At 38.4% G+C, this 19,080-nt stretch overlaps 1 protein-coding gene across 9 annotated transcripts in view; it reads right to left on the minus strand.

The window, feature by feature from the left end:
* MAGI2 (membrane associated guanylate kinase, WW and PDZ domain containing 2) overlaps positions 1–19,080 on the minus strand; it is a 1,687,880-nt gene that overhangs the window by 668,115 nt on the left and 1,000,685 nt on the right. The window contains exon 1 of one of the 9 annotated variants that reach the window (XM_072653193.1): positions 12,769–17,648. The exons of the other annotated variants lie outside the window; for them this stretch is intronic. The gene's annotated coding sequence lies outside the window, so the exon portion shown is untranslated. Of the gene's footprint in view, positions 1–12,768; positions 17,649–19,080 lie in introns of those variants that run through there. 9 annotated transcript variants of the gene reach the window in all.

Below are 19,080 nucleotides of genomic sequence, written 5' to 3' on the forward strand. Positions count from 1 at the left end.
GCACAAGAGTTGGAGGAACAGGGAGAGAATAAGGTGAGGGAGAAAGTAAAGGAATGCTGTTGCCATTCAGATGAAATCCCTCTTGCCCTGCTCTTGGATTATATCTGCCTAAATGGAGTGAGTTTTTTGATGAGTTTTGTGAAGAGACCAGAAATCCTGAAAATAGTTGCAACTTTTCTGTGACTCCTGAGAATAGTTGTACCAGTAAATATTTAATAACTGGCTCTCTGGGGGGGATGGGGGGGAGTATGTGCAACATACTTTTAAATTTAATGGGCATTGTAAACATTTCTTTATTTTCTTTAAGTATAGACAATAAAATAATAAATCAAGCCCTGGTTTGTAACATTTGCCAATTTCTCAGGTGTAAATTATCAATCTGAAAATGTAATAATCCCTGCTTAAGAAACAGTATGAGCTGGCTCTAGCAGACCCCATGGTTCTCAAGGATCAGAGCAGACAATTGTTTTAGAATGTGGCATTTATGCCTCTTGCCACAAAAGGCCATGATCATTTTGTCTTTGGGACTTTTGATAATAGCTTTGAATTTCCCACAATGGACTGGGGTGGGGTGGGGGGGTATCAGTCTGAGGTCCAGGGATTCTGAGAACAGGATATAGAGAGACCATTAGTATGGCTCCAGTCTCACCATACCAGGCAGGCATGAGAGGGTCCCAATGTTAGAAGAAATCATTCAGGGGGCGGAGCCAAGATGGCGAAGTAGAAAGACGCACATACACATAGCTCCGAACCCACAAACCACAGAATGGCTAGAGGGGACTAACCCAGGGCGAATTCTGCACCCAGAGACCATGGAATATTGGAGCGAGGGAGATTTCTGTTCCGGAGAGACCTGCAAACCTCTCGCGGGGGTCCTTCGCGCCGTGGACTGGGCACCGGGACGGGGAGCAGAGGGCAGCCCTGCCACGGCCACGACACCGTGAGGAAAAGATCCGAGAGGGCTATGGGGACGGGATCTCCAGCGGCCACGCGGATCCCCCCACACACAGAGGGACCTGCAAACCTCTCGCAAAAGGTCCGTCGTGCTGCAGACGCGGAGCCCAGCACGGACCTGGGGTGGCGGCGGCGGCCGCGGCTCTGAGAGGTACAGATCCGAGAAGGCTCCAGAGACGGGATCTCCAGCGGTGGCACTAGCCCCCCCACCAACAGGTGACTGACGGGGATAGGTGAGAGAGTGTCTTTGGCGGGTCGAGAGGGGAGTGGGGTGCCCCCATGGCTCGGGCCCCCCCAGGAGATAGAAGCTGAGAGGTGGCTACAGACAGGGGCTCCCCAAATGGGCGGGAGCCTGGATCCATTGTGGATGGTCTATGCATAAACCCCCTGAGGGAACTGAGCCAGGGAGGCGGCCCTGCCCCTGACCACCTGGACTTAATTCTCGCACTGAATAGCAGCCCTGCCCCCGCCAAAAACCCTAAGGCGGGAAGCAGCATTTGAATCTCAGTCCCCAAACGCTGGCTGGGAGGACCAGGAGGTGAGGTGGGTGTGAGGAGAACATTCAGAGGTCAGGTCACTGGTTGGGGAGGATGCCAAGAAAAGGGAAAAGAAATAAAACCATTGAAGGGTATTTTCTCAGAGAAAAGACACTTCCTCCCTTCCTTTCTGATGGGGAGGAACAATGCTTGCCATCAGGCAAAGACACAGAAATTGAGGATTCTGTGTCCCAGCCCACCCAATGGGCTCGGGCCATGGAAGAGCTCAAGAGGAATTTTGAAAATCAAGTTAGAGAGGTGGAGGAAAGACTGGGAAGGGAAATGAGAGGGATGAGGAAGAAGCATGAAAAGCAGGTCAGCTCCCTGCTAAAGGAGAACCAAAAAAATCTTGAAGAAATTGGCACCCTGAGAACTAGCCTAACTCAGTTGGCAAGGGAGGTGCAAGGGGCCAATGAGGAGAAGAATGCTTTCAAAAGCAGAATTAACCAAATGGAAAAGGAGATTCAAAAGCTCACTGAAGAAAATAGATCTTTCAAAACTGGAATGGTACAGATGGACGCTAAGGACTTTATGAGAAAGACAGATATCTCAGAACATACCGCGCAGATTCGAAAAATGGAAGATAATGTGAAATATCTTATTGGAAAAACAACTGACCTGGAAAATAGAATCAGGAGAGACAATGTAAAAATTCTGGGACTACCTGAAAACCATGATCAAAAGAAGAGCCTAGACATCATCTTCCATGAAATTATCAAGGAAAACTGCCCTGAGATTCTAGAACCAGAAGGCAAAATAAATATTCAAGGAATCCGCAGAACACCGCATGAAAGAGATCCAAAAAGAGAAACTCCCAGGAGCATTGTGGCCAAATTACAGAATTCCCAGGTGAAAGAGAAAATATTGCAAGCAGCTAGAAAGAAACAATTCAAGTATTGTGGAAATACAATCAGGATAGCACAAGATCTGGCACCCTCTACATTGAGAGATAGAAGGGAATGGAATAGGATATTCCAGAAGTCAAAGGAACTAGGACTGAAGCCAAGAATCACCTACCCAGCAAAACTGAGTATAATACTTCAGGAGAAAAAATGGTCTTTCAATGAAATAGAGGACTTTCAAATTTTCCTGATGAAAAGACCAGAGCTGGAAAGAAAATTTGACTTTCTAACACAAGAATGAAGAGAACCATGAAAAGGTGAACAGCAAAGAGAAGTCATAAGGGACTTACTAAAGTTGAACTGTTTACATTCCTACATGGAAAGACAATATTTGTAACTCTTGAAACATTTCAGTATCTGGGTACTGGGTGGGAGCACACACACACACACACACATGCACACACGCACACATACATAGAGACAGAGTGCACAGAGTGAATTGAAGAGGATGGGATCATATACTAAAAAAAAAAAAATGAAATCAAGCAGTGAGAGAGAAATATTGGGAGGAGAAGGCAGAAGTTATATGGGGCAAATTATCTCTCATAAAAGAGGCAAGCAAAAGACTTATTAGTGGTTGGATAAAGAGGGGAGGCAAGAGAAAAACATGAGGTCTACTCTCATCACATTCCACTAAAGGAAAGAATATAATGCACACTCATTTTGATAGGAAAGCCTATCTCATAATACAGGAGACAGGGGCACAAGCAGGGTGGGGGGGGCAGGATAGAGGGGAGGGCATGGGGAGGAGAATGCAATACGAGGTTGACACTCATGGGGAGGGAAAGGACCATAAGAAAATAGAAGTAATGGGGGACAGGATAGGATGGAGGGAAATATAGTTAGTCCTATACAACACAATTAGTATGGAAATCATTTGCAAAACTAAACAGATATGGCCTATACTGAAATGCCTGTCTTCCAAGGGGAAGGGGTGGAGAGGGAGGGAGCTAAAGAAGTTGGAACTCAAAGTGTTAGGACCAAATGTAATGTTCTTACCACTGGGTAACAAGAAATACAGGTTAAGGGGTCAAGAAAGCTATCTGGCCCTACAGGACAAAAGAGAAGAAGGAGACAAGGGCAGGGAGGGAGGATAGAGGAGAGAGCAGATAGGTCACAGGGGCAATTAGAAAGCTTGGGTCTGGGGGGGGGAGGGGATAAAAGGGGAGAAAATTTGTAACCCAAAATTGTGTGAAAATAAATGTTAAAAGTTAAATAAAAAAAAAAATAAATAAAAATAAAAAAAAAATAAAGAAGAAATCATTCAGCAACTGGTCTATGGAATTTCTGCATCTAAAGTGATACCAAATCTGGAGTTAGCTCTTTGGTGTGTGGGTATGGGGAAACTGTATCCAAATATAATCAATTATAGGTGGGGTCCTAATGGCTTGGGTGAAATGATTACACAGCTGTTTAATCACTTGGAAAATACCAGTCCTTCTCCCTTGTTTACTTGGAACTCCCAGGTACAAAGAAAATAAAAGCTCTTCTCACCACATAAATCATAGAAAGTCATGTAGGTTCAGGTTTATAATGTTTTGTATTCAAAGGTGACTATATGGTGGGTGAAATGTCTGGCAATTACCCTGCAATCATTTATTTCATGACAGATGCTTAGTCCCCTGACTGTAACATCTTGATACCTGCCAAGTGTGTCAGAAAGGTTTAAATGGACAGAATACTGCTTTATGTTCTCAGGGACTGAAAGGAATACATTTTTCTAGGTATCTAATTTGCATAGTGAATAAAGTGCTGGGCCTGGAGATTAGAAGAGTTGAAATTTAGTCTCAGATATTTACAGGTTGTGTGACCCTGGGGAAGTCACTTAGTTTCTGCCTCAGTTTCCCCATCTGTTAAATGAAGATAATAATAGCAGGGTTATCATGAAGATCAAATCTGATAATATTTTTAAAGCCTTTAGCACAATGCCTGGCATATGGCAGATGGTTTATTTTATTAAAATATTGGTTTATTAAAAATATTATTTTTACTAATATCTTTTCTACCTCCTCCTCTAATTCCCCAATTAATGAAAACACATCAACTCAACAACCTTAGCAAAAGTCATTCCATCCACCACTGACATTTCTCCTTCGCCCCAAAGTTTACTCTGTCCAATATCCTTCTGCTTCTTGGTCAGGGAGAACAGCTATTTTCTCCCATGGACGTTGAAACCAAGAGACAGAGTGGTAGGACAGGAAGAATGGCAAGAGAGAATGAAACCAACTTTGGAAGCATAAAAGGTCTCCAGATTCTCCCTCCCCCATCAGCACCCAATTTATCTTATAGTTGTTATACTTGCAAAGGAGTTCTGTCTCTGCTACCAACTCCTGATGACCCTGGCTTTTAGTAGTCAGTCATATTAACTGTGTTTCATCACAGGGTGGATCTCAGCAGGTCCCAAGTTGTTTGAAATGATGAACCATCTCTATGATTGTGGATTTGAGATCCTTTCACATCTTTCTCTTTTTCTCTCGTAGTACTCCTGACATTTTTAACCCCGTTCATTGAGAACATACAGCTCTTGTTCTGGTGGAGTTTGGCTGTTTCATTGCCATACAATATGCTCTGTGTCAAGTCTCCCTTTAGTTGTCCTCTTTCATGTCATCTCTCTGTCTATATAACCTCATCCTCTAATGCTCAATAATAAAAAGGGTAACATTTTGCATGAGCTCATATACATCTTTCCATGCCTTTTCTGAATTCATCATAGTCATCATTTTTATAGCCCATGGCTTAGTGCTGGTTTTGAGACTTGGATTAACATTCTTCAGTACTCCTCCCCTTGGCATTTTCATTCCAAATTATAATATCTGTGCTTCTGGCACTTCTAAAATCCCACCTCTCAAATTCCTATGATCTCTATTTCAGACACCTACTGGAACACATACTATACCTTAGATCTCCCTTTCACTCAAAAATGTTCTACCACTAAATGCTGAACTTTGACATTTCTCTCTCTGATGGTTATTTTCTATCTTACCGTTTTTCCTATGCCAGTTCTTAACCATCATCTTCCCCTCCAATGTTTATTCCTCTCTAGTTACCCAGTTTAACCGTACTATCATGACCCCACTTTTCTCTCTATCTAACTTTTACTCCATTGTAAACTATTTCTATAATGCCCACTCCATTGTGATTGAATGACTTGTCCCCTTGACACTTTATTAGTCCTTCCCTTTCTAAAATATTCCTAATCTAGGTAACTCCTACCATTTCCTCTTCCACTCATACTCTGGAACTTCAGAATACTACCACATTGAATCTTGCAAACTGGATTCAACATCAATTAGTGTTAAGATCAACTGGCTTCTCACTTGTTCTTGTTTAATTGTGGATTCCTGTCCAACTCTTTGTGACCCTATAGACTTGTTAATGGGGTTTTCTTGGTAAAGATACTGGAGTGGTTTGTCATTTCTTTCTCCAGTTTATCCTCATTTTACCAATGAGGAACTGAGGCAAATAGCAGTTAAATGATTTGCCCATGGTCACATAGCTAGTAAGTATCTGAGACCAGAGTTGAACTCAGATCTTCCTGCCTCCAAGCCTACTGCTCTATCTAATGTACCATCTAGGTGCCCTGGATCTTCACTACCCTATGACAGTGCTTTTACTCGACCAAATCCAGGCATTTTTGAACTCAATCAACTGTTATTCTATCCCATCTTCTACACTTGGAAAAGTCTTTCTTTTCCATCTCTACCATTTATTGCAATTTCTCCCTTCCCTCAAGACTTGACTTAGATGTCACCTCTTCCATGAAGCCACCCTTCAAATTTCTCATTGCCCTTCTGCCAAAGCTCTTCTTTGCACTTATCTCATTCTACTTTGTATCACAGTTATTTATGTACTTGTTCTTCCCTCAATTAGATTATCAGGTCCTTGGCGGCTGTTCTTGTGTCATATCTATCTTTGTATCTCTAGCATCTAGCACAATGTCTTTATACATAAGGAGATCCTTAATAAAGGTTTATTAGACTGAATACATGAAAAATCCTACACTTTTTTGTGTCATATGCCAAAACTATAAAAGAAAAGGTTTGAGAGTAGATAAGATTGTTTCATTTCCTTTAAAAGAGTCTATGGGCCAGGTAGGGTAGCAAAGTGTAGTAAATATGGATGTATATACTTTAGTAAAGACCTAAAATTTAGGTCCTTTCTGTGGTGATGGTGGTTACTGGTTGATAGAAGTGGTACAACCTGGGAGGAAAACCATAGGAAGGGAAGGAAAAGAAATACATATTAAGCACTGACTATGTGTGGGAAATTGTGCCAGGTGCTATCCAAGCATTATCTCATCTCATCCTACCAACAGCCCTGAGATCCTCATTTTACATTGAGGAAACTAAGATGACAAAAGTTAAATGACTTGTCTAGGCTACATAGCTAGTGAATGTCTAGGGTCAAATTTGACCTGAGGTTCATCCTGACTCCAGGTCCAGTGTTCTAACTCTGTGCTCTCTGGTTTCGTATCTAACTATCTCTGGTTTCTTATACTGTATCTAACTAATATTTTATATCCTTAGAGACTTGACATCTCTGGGTTTCAATATTCTTCTTGGTAAAAAGACAATATTAAAATAAAAAAGTTTATGGTTACTTCAGATTCTAACATTCTATATACTACAAATAATTGAGTAAAGAAGAAAGTGAAAATAGTGATGATGATGATGATGTGTGAAGGTGTGTATAGTGGTGGGGGAATAGTGCTGCTAAAAACAAATACAAAGATATCTAGGGAGATTTATTAGCAATTTCAGGAATATCGACCATGATTTCCTTTACATGGCCAAACAGTTCTACTAAAGGGTCGATCATAAAAGAAATCAGTTCTTAAATGACCAAAGCTATGAATTCTGGGGTTAGAAACACAGGACTGTGCTTGGGTACTGGGTTTCAGGATAAGATGGTGAAGAATCATTAACTGTGAAAAGTGTGATCATGTGAGAAATGCATAAATACAAGAAGAGCAAACTCTGAATATGTATCAAAGAACTTTTCAAAAAATTAAATTAGAACAGAAAGAGAACTGGAATGAGGAATATAATTTGTTTTGAATAGATGAATTGAAAATGAGATCAGGTAACAGTTTTTTCAAATGATACATGAACTATCTTCCTGGCTTCACCATTAATTGTGACCTTACTCAAGTCACTTTACTTCTCGCCTCTTTAGTTTCCTTATCTGTTAAGAAAAAGACTTGTGAAAGTTGTTTCCTAAGGCTCCTTCCAAATCTAAGTGATCTGATTCTATTATTCTAATTGCATGGGTTACATTAAAGTCATAGATAGATAAGGCCAAGTAATTGAGAAGTATAGGGCCTCCTAAACAAGAAGGATTATTGTTGATGCAGGAGCCTGAGTGGGTAAGGAAGGAAATAAACATGCATTTAACTATTAAGCATCTGCTATGTATCTGGGACTGTGCTATGTGCTATTCAAATATTATCTCATTTGATCCTCCAAACTGCTGTGGGAGATTAACGCTGCTATTATTCCCATTTTACAATTAAGGAAACAGAGGCAGAGCTTAAATGACTTACCTAGGAACATACAGCTAGTAAGTGTTTGGGGCTGAATTTGAAATCAGATCCTCTGGACTCCATACCCAAGGTTCTATACATTATGTTTCTTAGCTGCCTCCAGAGAGAGAAGTGATATTTATTCTCTATATAAAAACACAACTTGGTTCCTTTCCCAAAGTCCTCCTTACTGTGAAATTGATCAAGATCAGAAAATGACACAATTTTATAAGGGGGAAATTATTTAAAATAAGAAATATTGCCACTTTCTTTGTTGCTGTGCTCCTAAAGACAACAAAATCAAATCACTTGTTCAGGGTCACACATAGTACATTTCAGAGGTGGCCCTGGAACTAGGTTTTTTCCTGACTTCGTGGCTAGCCACCTATCAATTATGATAATTAAAGCCAGAAGAGATCATTTCCAGCTGGAAGATGATTACTCATATAATCTCTGAATCTTAAGGTATGGGGATCTCTCCCTACATCTGACAGATTTAATATTATTCTTGATGATTTCATAGAAATGATTTGGTGAAATAAATGTATCCTTCTTAATTTCTGTGCTTGAATGGATAAGTACATCATTTGGGAAAGGAGAATAAGATTCCCAAAAGAATCCATATACTCTGAACTGCTTGAGATGAATTCCACCAACAGAAATTATAAAAGAGACAGGCATATGGATTCTAATCCCCCTGGCTTTTTTCTACCTCCAATGGTAGAGGATTCCTAGACTACTTTGAGCATAGTTCTTCAGGGTGGAAAGAACAGGATGGCATAAATAAAGGCAAGCACTCATTTCAAATCAGGTAAAAAAGAGCATGCCATTATTTCATAAATGACATTTTAATTACCACCAGGAGGCCATTAAAAAATGCATCTAGGCAGTTTGCTTGGTCTCTTTTTAGAAAGATAATATTGACAAACTGCTATGAAATTGCAATTCAGGAAATAGTGCAAATTGAGATTAGTCATAAAACAAACTCATTCACTTGTGTGCCCTAAAGCAATAATGAACAATTTGGAAGGAAGGCAAAGTTGGAATTGGATTTCCCTTTCATATGGAGAGTCTGGGGACAGAAGCAGTTTGCAGGAGAACTGGTACTTCTGTAATTTATCAACCAGTGCAGCAACTTGAATCTTTACCCTTTACACAGTGAGTTGGGTTTGGTTCTAAATGGACCGCAATCAGCAGTATTTTCTTTCTCACACCTGGAAGTAAGACAGTTGGTGTATCAACTAAAGACTGCTGCTGCTACTCTTGATAAGTTCAGGTTGTCTCTTATTTTGGGAATAATCCAAGAAGAGAGGTCCTGGTGATGGTCTAGAATCACAGTAAAGTGCCCTAAATAAAAATCAAACAAACCCTTCAGGTGATCTCCAGAAATGAATGCCTCCTAGCTTTCTGGGATGAGTGTAAGAATGTCTTCCAGATTACTAAAAATCTGTGCTTGGGGTATTGATTTAAAAGTCACATTTCCCCTGGCAAAAAGCTGCATCCTTCAGGCTGATTTCACACTGAACCAGCACCAGCTAATGGTATATTAAGGTATTTTTTTCCACAGGCTCACTTGTAGTTGTTGTTCAGTCACATCCAACACTTCATAACCCCATGGACTATATAACACTCCAGGCCCTCTTCTGACTTGAGGGGCTCATCTTCTGATGTCATCTTTTTTAGCATTTTAGTATTGTCCATGGTGTTTTCTTGGCAAAGATACTGGAGTGGTTTGCCATTTCCTTCCCCAGAGGATCACCTTTTGTCAGAATTTTCCACTATGACCTGTCCTTGGATAACCCTGCATAGCATAGCTCACAGTTTCATTGAGCTGTGTGACACCCTCTGCCACCATAAGGCAGTGATCCAGAAGGGATACTTGCTATATCACTTCAAACTTTTTTTTCCCCTCAGAAATACAGATTGATACAGCATTCATTCATTCATTTAACAAAATTTACTAAGGGAATATCATGTACACACATTGTGCCAAGTGTTGGAAAAGACAAAATTGAGATAGGGATAGGGTTGGGGCTTGATAAAGGTGAGGGAAGTGAATATAGAGAATATCTTCCCTTTGAACATACTTAAGTTTCAACAAGTGTTTAATGTACATGATGAATAATGGTTATGTCTTATCAAAATCTGTAGTAAAATATCCAGATTTAGAGCAAATTACCGTAGGCATAACAGTTAAGTCCTCTGTTAATGTCTTATTTGGATACTTCATAGACACTAGAAATGGCAGGGACTGTATAGATAACTTAGTCCAACCTCCTCATTTTGCAGATGCTAAAACTGAGGCCCTGAAATGTTAAAATGTTGTTCCTAAGTTCATATGAACAGTAAATTACAAAGTCAGAATTTGAACCCAGGACTTAAACTTTTAAATCCAGTGTGCTGCCCCTCCCCCTCTACCTTGTTTCCTTTGGTGTAGACCAGATGCTAGGTTCTTGAAGGCTATGTAAACAAAGATAAGTTCTTTCCATATCCCACAAGTGGAGCTTGTCTGGTCAATGCTCCAGTGCTTAGCTAAATTTAGAAAGACTCATCACCCAGAGATTGATCACCAGAAAACTGGCTTTTCTCGCCCTGACAACTTTTGAAAACTATGTATTATAACCTACATGGGCTAAGATCTATATTACTGAAAGGAATATTTTCATAAATATTGATCTTGGAAATACTGTAGCAAGAAGAATAACTAAGCAATGATGGGATTCAAACCTGACTTGTCACATATAGCTATGTGGAGTATTTAGATTTAGGAAGGAACAATGTTGAGATTACAATAGTATTTCAAATTGATAGAGTTATCAAGTTGAACTAAATAAATTAGAAGAAAAACCATACATTATGTTCAGAAGATCAAAAGCCTGTCAAAAGTGCATAGGTTATTGTTTAATTTTTATTCTTTCTTTCATTTTGATTTATGTTTCATAGATATTTCACCTTTAGTCTATAGTGATGTTAGCAAAAATGAAATTTTATGCTTAAAACAAAAAATACTTTAGTATTTTGCTTGTTATTATGGTTTTAGCAATATATTTTTAAAAGGCTTAGACAAAAAGTTTTAATTATTTAAAAAGAAAACAATGCCATCTAGTGCCAGTTACTTCTAGGTATGATGACAGACCCCCAAATATTTAATTTTTTCTAAAATAAACTCTATGTATGTTGACTCAAAGTCTACATTGTCCTTTGCGCATACCATTCTAAACAGAGAACCAAAGCATATGATGGATAATTTCAGTTTTATATGACAGGAAAATAGAAAAATAATAAGTGACAATTTTCATTTGAGACACTGATGAGGACATAAAATATGAAAACTGTCCCTTCCCCCCTCCCTTTCCACCTTCATGCAAAGCCATACATACATACATTCAAGCACTGCATGATTAGGTTGGTCTCTGAAGTAGATAAATTGAATAGTAGGTAATTAACATTTATTACAGCAGGGATTTAGAGATGAGACTACCAAAAGGTCAGGTTATCTCTTCTATGTTTGAGCATTAGCAATTCCTTTGCATGTTATTGTAGGGTAATGATCTGTTTCTGGCTTCCTCAGCCCTACATTTCTAGAATCTCTATGAAATTCAAGACCCCAGATTGCTCCTGTAAAAAAACAAAATAAGTTCCTGTGCAAATTTTGTATGTCAATTTAAACAAAGAAAAACAGAAACAACACTGGACTGCTGCGTTACATGACATATGAGAGAATAAAAAATGATTAGCATCTCCTAAGCACTGACATCTGGGAATATCTATTAGACATTCTGAGTTGTCTTAGACCTGTCATATTCATCATCCTTAGAGTATCTTCTCAGCAATGACATAAATCAACATAATTCTCACATAATTCAACATCACAAATTGTTTATCTGTGTCTAGCAACAGCATTTGCATTCTGGTGCTAAAAAATGTAACATTGGAACAGCTCTGTTGTATGTACTCTTAAAGTGGCTAGCCTAAAAGTGCTGAAATCTGCAAAAGCAAGAGCCATTAAGAGAAACCAAAAAAGGACACGTGGCCTTAGCATAGATGGTTTCCTTGGTTTACAGAAATTACACTTTCCTTCTTTTTTCCATCAAATTCCTCATGTACTATATATCTCAAGGACATATTCATGTAACTTTTGAAGACATTCTTGCTTACTGATTGAGTCACTTTTTCTGTGTTTTACAAAATAAGCTGTTGTAAAGTTCTTTATAAGTGTTAGTTTATGATCATTATTAAACCCAACAGAAGAACTATTAGAAATTCTGTTGCCTGGCACAAATTCAATTTGGGGTGATAGATGGACAGCAAAGGACAGTCTGCTCCTAATGGGCATAGTCACACTGGGCAATTCTTGGTCTGAAGAATTTAGAGTAGGGAAGTAAGGTTGGAAGTCAGAGAGATGTTGAGGTGGAGAGTGAGAGATAAGACGCTGGGGGTATTGTAAGTCAAAGGAATAGAGGACTGGAGGACTACCATTGGGAAGTAGCACTTCCCAAGACAAAGTACTCTTAAGCAGAGACTTCAGTTCCCTTACCCTAGTTATTATTCTGATTGACAGGTTCTCCTTCATCTGTGGATCTGGCTCCAACTCACTCATACTCCAGCCCTCTTTGAAATGGCAATGTTACCTTGTATTAGGATTAACCAACGATAGTAAAACAGAAGCCTAAACTGAGGAAGGATTGTGTGTGAGGCCCATTTAGTCAGTGATTTCATGGCATTTGAGAAACAATGAAGCAGTTATGGAACATTCTTTCACTCCATTTTTATATCTCAAATGAACTGTAGTGATTATGTATACAGAACAAATAAAGCTGTCTGTGGGTGGACTATGGAATTTCCCCCCATCTACCTTTAGCAGCATTCAGGCCTCAGTTCCTTCCTTAATCTGGTTTCTTGCTGACTTCCACTTTATTTCCTGGGCAGATGAAGTAACCAAATCATTCCACTGTTAGGAACAGAAGAAGCTCAACCTGGCCCTTTTGCCTTGCCCACCTTGGGGTCTCAAAGGGCAAAGCAACCTGGAGCTCCACATTTCCCAAGGCTGTCCCTTTACATGGACAAAGAAAATGTGTTCTTTGCTGTACAGTCACCTGAAAGTCATAGCAGCTGAACACTGAGTCATAATCTCAAACAGAATGTATGCAGACATGACATTCCACCTTAAAAGCCAAATTCCAATGGTATGATCTTTAATCATCTTATTGTTGGAACTTTGCATATGCTCACTTTTTCCTGATGATGGTTGATAAGGTTTCCAACTTTTTTTCCTTCCTCTATAAGTGATATCTATCATTTTTTTCTTATTCTTTAAAAAAAAAATCAAACAGTGAAACTTTACGAAATTAAAGGCTTTCAAAGCCAAAAGGGTCATCAAAGGCCAGCTATCCTAATGTACCCCTGAAGAAGAGTGTCCTCGACAACATACCTGGCAACTGGTCAACTGTGGTGCTTTGCTTGAAGATCTCAAGGAAAGGGAATTCTTTGTCTCTCAAGAAAACCCAAAGAACGTTTGGATAATTGGAAGTGTTAAAAATTTTTGCTTGCATCTGTTTCTTTGCAATTTCCAGCTACCATTCCCAGTTCTGTTCTCTGGGCCAAGTAAAACCAGTCTGATCCCCTTTCCACATGACATTCATTCATATGCTTAAAAGATCAGTATAAAGTTACCTCTAGATATCCTTCAGCCTAAAAATTCTTCCTGATCTCCTGACAACAAACCTATACCATATTCTTTCCAGTTTCCATCCATTTTTTTCCATTCTGGTTTTATTATCTGGAATCAAAGTCCCATTCCCCTTCCATAGGGCAGTTCTTCAAGTACTTAAAGATAAATTCCATGCCATTCTAGATCTTATTGTTGTTCTGACTAAGCATCTGAAGTTTCCTCAACAAGTCCTAATATGATGATCCTTCTTCCAGGTTATTGAGATTTAAATTTAACAAGGATTAATTAAATGGTTATAATCTGCCAGGTACTGTGCTAAGTGTTTTATGAGTATTATCAAGTTCTATCCTTACAACAACCCTGGAGGGTAGGTGCTTCATTTTACTGGTGAGCAAACAAAGGAAAACAGAGGTTGTGATTTGCTCAGGGCCACATAGCTATTAGGTGTATGAGCTCATATCTGAACATAGTTCTTCCTGATTCCATGTCTCTACTGTACCACCTACTTGCCTCTTATCACGCAGTATAATATTTTAGATGTGGTCTGACCAGCATGAAATATAGTAGGATTGTCATGTCCTTATTCCTAGAAGCTATGTCTTTCTAAAGACAGCCTCAAATCACATGTTGTTTGATTGCTATGCCACATCATACTGTGGACTCATTGAGTTTGTAATCTATTAATGGCCCCAGATATCTTTTGTTAAAAAACAAAACAAAACAAAAACAGCTGCTGTCTAACATGCCCCTCCCATCTTGCACTTAAAAGCAGATTTTTTTTTGAACCCGAAAGTATTTTTTTAAACATATCCAACATTAAGTTTCATCGTATTAGGTAGTGCCCAATGTTCTAGCCTGCCAAGACATTTTCAGATAGTGATTTTGTCAGGGCATTATGTATGTATCTTGAGTTCCAAAGCCCACTAGTATAGGACTTCACACTGGTGAAGATCAATGCCCTTCATCCATGTGAGCGGTGGGACACAGCATGTGAGAGTGAGAGAGAGGAGAGATCAGTTTCTTCAGTTTATGTACTTTCCTCCCTTTGGCCTCACCAGTTTCTGCAGCCAGTTTGGGTACTTTTGGCTTACAAATTTTAGAGAGCAGATGGATGATGCCAACCCCCTTTTCAGGATGCTGAAGGAATAAAACACTGAGAAGGAGCCAATATGGGAAAAGCTAGCTGTTTGCATTATGTTTCAATTCCCAGATTGTTAGACTACAGAATTTGGGGAATTTCCCCTTAGGAAAAGATATGAGACTCTCTCGGTGGAGCTGAATGATCTCACTCCCAATGGGAGAGTTCCTTCTTTCTGCATTGTCTGGTGTATGTATACCCTCTCTGGTAACTGTTTTGCAGTTGACTTGGATAAAGGGGTTTCTTTGATGCTCCTATCTATATGCTCATCATGGAACTAGTATCTGTTGGGAAGAGATTCAAGCATTGGATAAAAAAGCTTGGGTCCTTCCATAATCCATTAAGAAATAGTGATAGGAAATTTACTTTGAATTGAAAGCCGTATCTTCTATGTTAACAATATTTAAAAGGTCAGATATAATTCTAGTCCTGTAATCTCTCTCTCAGGAGAACAGAGTGGCCAAGCTTCTGGCCTCAATTTCCTATTTTCTCTTCTGGCACAAATTAAAGTCTCCTGTGGAGACTTTTCCCTTGAGCCACTCAACAACAACCCTATGCTACACATGGAGGACAGTTTTGCTATACACACATACATTTATGATAATTCATGAAGCAATAAAACTGATATTTATATAATTTATGTATTGTAGAATTTCTATAATGATTATTTTACATGGCAGTAAAATTACCAAGGACATAGATTAGACACACACACATATGATTTATAGAAATAAGACAAAGAACAAATCGATTAATATACTTTCACAGTAATGACATTTATTTCAGATAACTTCCCAGTGAGAAAGAATTTTTTATATTACTTAAAACAATTTTAAAAATTAGGAGTAAAGATCACCGATATTCACTGCACTGTTCTGCTGGGCACTTATTTCATTAATATTTACTGAAGACTATTGCTTCAAATCAAAAATACCCTACAAGGCTTTCTGTAGTTTTTAATTTAATTATTTGATAAGTTTAAAAGGAAAATTATGATTTGTGAAGTATGTTTAAGGTCCTTTCTGTAATTCAGACCCCAAGAAACTGCAGGTGTGTTAGTCTCTCTTCCTCCCTCTCTCTTTCTCTGTCTGTCTAGGTTTTTTCCTCAGTATTCCAGAAAACCTTTGTTAAGTTATTATATCTTGAGAGCATTTCAAAATTATGAACCAGAAGGGTTAAGCAACTTGTCCAAGATCAGATAGATTGTAAACAACAGAGCCAGATTTTGAACCCGTAACTTTTTTGCTCCAGTAATGCAGGGTTTTTCCATGGTTATCGCATTCCTCAACTCCCACCCCTACCAATCTGCCAAAAATTCTTAATTTTTTATAGCGCCTATAGTAACTTTTAAGTTTCTTAACATTTCAGCAGCCAAGAAATGTAGGTGTTATTCCCAATAATTCATTTCCTCTTTTGCCAAACAAAAGACTTCAATTCTCTTTACTTGTCATCTTGAATCAAAGTGTACAAACACAGACTGTAAAGTGATTTACTCAAGTACTAAGGAAATGAGCAACATAATTTGCTAATATTATCAATAATAGTAATAATTGTTAACAATAGATATTAGTAAAAGATCCAGCCTTGTATTCACCGGGGTATTATAAAGCACAGAATACTGTTTATTTTTTGCATTCCAACCTATCTGTACATGGTTTAATGGGTGATAAAGTTGCTTTATTTTCTTTAGGGTATGTGAAAGGCCCACTGTTTTTCTACATTTCTGAGGCTTTTTAATGTTTGAAAGGTTAAACTTTAATCATTGGAATCTCAAGGAAGAAAAAAAATACTGACCTATAGATAAAATTCCACTGCTGAACTCTTTAAAGTTTTCAGAAGTTACCACTGTCACTTCAACTTTGCTAACTAAAGCTCTAGAATAATACTACCTTTTACTTTCTCTTTTTAAAATATTTTCTTTCTTCTCTGCTGCAAATCCCTAGAAGGTTAAATAACTTAAAAAATAACTTCTTGAAATATTCTTTATCCTGCACACTTTGAAGAAAAGCTTTTGTAAACTTATTTGTTCTTATTGGAAATCCAAAGTGGAATGCTATTGTTGTGCACCTGACCCAGAAGAGTTCACAAGAATAAAACAAAGGAAAAGACTAGAAAATACAGGCAAAGGAACATTTGTTAGATAACCGTAGCAAAGAGGACCATGTAAATGGTTATTTAAAACAAAGCAAAGGAATAAACTCAGCATCCTATGTTCACTATTCGACTTTTGAAGGAAGAAACAGCTCTTTTTCCTTGTTCAGTTTCATTCAATATCAGGCCAATGAACATTGCCTATTATGTATAAGGTACTGTGCTATGTGCTCGGGATACCAAAAAAAAATTAAAAAGATTACTGCCTCTGCCTTTAAGGAACTTAGATTATATTGGGTGGAGAATAAGAAACATACACATTTAAATAAGATGCAAAGTAGAATCTGACAAAGGCAAAGGAGAAAAGACAATAGTGAGAGATGAAAAACGTGGAATCAATGACAATCTTAAGTTGAGGAACTTGGGGATCTGGGAAGATAGCATTATAATCAACAGACTTAGTTATTAGATAGTAGGAAGAGTGGTTTTAGGAGAGAAAGATAATGAATCCACCTTCCAACATATGAAGTTTGAGTATCATGGGATGTCTAGATTGCATTTGACTAAAGTTTTTTTTTTTTTCAAAATCTTCTGTTTGAAAAGCAACATTTTCATATGCCCCAATGAGATCTTTATAATTCTTGGGCATTTACATGTGGATTGTTTATCATCAATTCAATTTTTATAAAGTATTTTCAATTAACCTTCTGTATTTTAAATGAAGAGAACCAGTGCCAGTTTCATGAATAATTTGATCAAGACTTGAGTTCACTACCTTTGAAACATCAGCCTTCTTTTATAATAGGCTGTCACAGGCACTAGTTGCTAGGCACAGGGAGGCATTCTTCTGGCCATCAAAGGCTCCCCTGTATTTTTCCCAATTAAAGTGACAGAGACACTGAGCGATGTCAAGAAAATCTGAAAATGAAAAACAATATAAATCCTTTGCAGAAGTTCTTGAGAATGGGGAACAAAGCAAGACTTGATTTAAAGATGGGAAAATAATTTTTTTGATAATAATAATAATAATAAACTTAAATGTTTAGCTACATATACTGGAAAGAGTTTCACTGTATTCGACATTCATTATTTATGTGTATGCTGGGTTCAATACCAATTTAAAGAAGGATCCCTGGGAGACTCTGTATAGGTTGGCGGTCTTGATGTCTTAGCACTAATAGGGTGATGTGCCCTGAGCTCATTTTAAAAGGCCATTTTGAAAGAACAACTTTGATATGGAAAAGAATCTTGGCATAATGAATGCAATGCTGGGCATGGAGTCAAGGAGACCTTGATTCAAATTCAACATCTGACATTTGCTTGCTGTGTGACCCTTGGCAAGTCACTACAGCTCTGTGTGACTTGGGAGAGTTCCTAGGACTCATTGATTCAAGTCATTGTCAGGGTGTGAGCTAAGTCAGTGGAAACAATTTTCCATTCCTAGAGGTTCCTGTGCTGAAGAAATCAAAGATTACTCTTTTATTCCCCTAGATATTAAAAGGAAAACTCAAAAATGTTCTCTTGCATTTAATTAAGGCCAGGCTTCTAACATTCCATTCATGGTGGACAGTAGCCTTGATTTCATAACACTAAAGGGGGAATACATTCTGATTGCTTTTCAGATGGGGATTTTGAAATTTTAAAAGGTAATTTTGAAGGTTTTAGAAGGTTATAGAGATCTCTGGAAAATGGGATATCACGAACTTCCCTCTTTTCCTCAAAAAAGGAATTGATTTTCTCTAAATGGCAGTAAAACTGTCTCTAGGACTTGACTGGACCTCATTGGTGCCTTTCTTGTCGCCTAAGCACCTAAAAGTCCCATTCATGTCCAGTTGGGGTTCCTTCAACTTGAAGACCATCCAAGCCACCAGAGCCTGCCCTGCTAAGATCCTTGAGTGGTTTGCCATTTCCTTCTACAGCTCATTTTTAAGAGGAAAGTGAGGAAAATATCGTTAAGTGACTTGCCTAGGGTCACACAGCTAATAAGCCTCTGAGGCTGGATTTGAACTCACATCCTGCTGACTCCAAGCCCAGTACTCTGTCCACTGTGCCACTTAACTGCCAAAGACATCTTTAGAACCATTATAAAAGCTAAGTATTTTTGCTGAACATGCCTGCTGTCAAGGCAAAGTAAACCTCTATTAGTTAACTATTCAATGACTTATAAGTATCTAATTTTGTCTCAGAATCAAAACTGAAAACACAATGATCTTATTGTTAGGACTACTACTTACAAGCCTGTGGAAGGAATTTGGTGAGTTTTTATA

This window comes from Notamacropus eugenii, chromosome 3, assembly GCF_028372415.1.
Source record: "Notamacropus eugenii isolate mMacEug1 chromosome 3, mMacEug1.pri_v2, whole genome shotgun sequence".
Classification (NCBI taxonomy): Eukaryota; Metazoa; Chordata; class Mammalia; order Diprotodontia; family Macropodidae; genus Notamacropus; species Notamacropus eugenii.